Source organism: Cebus imitator, unplaced genomic scaffold, assembly GCF_001604975.1.
Source record: "Cebus imitator isolate Cc_AM_T3 unplaced genomic scaffold, Cebus_imitator-1.0 Scaffold200, whole genome shotgun sequence".
In the NCBI taxonomy this organism is placed as follows: domain Eukaryota; kingdom Metazoa; phylum Chordata; class Mammalia; order Primates; family Cebidae; genus Cebus; species Cebus imitator.
In genome coordinates this window covers 1091449-1093258 of record NW_016107515.1, presented here as the reverse complement: position 1 = coordinate 1093258, position 1810 = coordinate 1091449, and positions in this window count along the sequence as shown.

Genomic DNA, 1810 nt, shown 5'->3' with positions numbered 1-1810 from the left:
CAGGATGGTCTCGATCTCTTGACCTCGTGATCCACCCGCCTCGGCCTCCCAAAGTGCTGGGATTACAGGCTTGAGCCACCGCGCCCGGCCATCCCATCATATTTCTAATCTTCCTCTGAGACCACCTCAGCCTGGACTCCATTGTCCATACCATTATCAGCATTTTGGTCAAAGCCATTCAACAAGTCTCCAGGAGTTTCAAACTTTCCCCCATCTTCATGTCTTTTGAGCCTTCTAAATCTCTAGGAAGTTCCAAACTTTTCCACATTTTCCTGTCTTCTTCTGAGTCCTCTAAACTGTTCCAACCTCTGCCTTTTACCTAGTTCCAAAGTTACTTCCACATTTTTGGGTATCTTTATAGCAGTACCTCACTCTCTGTGGTACCAATTTACTGTATTAATCTGTTCTCACACTCCTACAAAGAACTGCCCGAGACTGGGTAAGTTATAAAGGAAAGACATTTAATTGACTCACAGTTCCGCAGGTCTAGGGAAGTCTGAGGGAACTTACAATCATGGCAGAAGGGGAAGAAAATGCGTCCTTCTTCACATGGCAGCAGGAAGGAGAAGTGCCAAGCAAAAGGGGCAAAGCCCCTTATAAAACCATCAGATCCCATGAGAACTCACTATCACAAGAACAACATTGAGGCAACTGCCCCCATGACTCAGTTACCTCCCACCAGGTCCTTCCCATGACACGTGGGAATTATGGGAACTACAATTCTAGATGAGATTTGGGTGGGGACACAGCCAAGCCATATCACCAAGGAAATGATTAACAGGTGTTGTCTGTGAAGGCTTTGGACCCATTGTAAGAAAGACCTGGGTCAGAACTACATTCATGTCTGACCTGTAGAATCCCTACTCTAATGATGCGTCTTTGATGGTGCTTTAGTTTTGGAACTTTTGATCTCCTTCTCAGCACTCTGTCATGGTAGTTCCAGCATATTGCCTCATTCAACACAGGCCATTATTTCTTCCAAGTACTTAAGCACCATCCCTCTATTAATTCTAACTTCAAGGCTCCTTTCAGGCTATTAAATATTGAGTTCTGGAAGAGTGTCCCCATATCAGCAAACACTCCTTTAACGGGATAAATATTCTACCACCACAATTCCTGTTTCAGCACCCTCAAGGTACTGAAGCAAGTACTCCCTGCTTGTAAACAAGCACTCCCTATTCTTGCTGGTATGTACTAGTCTGGTTCTACAGATTCTTTGGTGAATAATCCTTTTCTACTCTTAATAGAGCCAGCCCTTCCCTAGGTGGATCATGCTGAGACTTAACCCTAGTTGTTTGCCTACTGTCCAGGAGGGGTATGGGGAAAGATCTTGAGGAAGGCAAATATTGTTTTGCAGGTTTTCTGCCACAGTTCAGGCCCCTGCATAGTTTCTGCAAGGATGGGCTGCTATTGTCTTCTAACAAGGGAGAACTTTTGCCCAGAATGTTCAAGGGATCTAAGAGTTAAATGTTCTCAAGTGCATCTTCCCAGGTATCTGCATTCAAGTCTCATGGTTCCATTTCTCCCCTACCAGGGCCTGATTTTCATGGAGAAAAATTACGGGGACTATAAAGTTAGCCATTGCTGAAGTTCTGCTACTCTTACAATACAATACAGTCCTATGCCTGGTCTTCAGCACAACTTGTTTTCCAGCTACAGTAGACGGCAATCTTTTTTCTTTTTTTTTTTTGAGACGAAGTTTCACTCTTGTTACCCAGGCTGGAGTGCAATGGCGCGATCTCGGCTCACCGCAACCTCTGCCTCCCGGGTTCAGGCAATTCTCCTGCCTCAGCCTCCTGAGTAGCTGGGA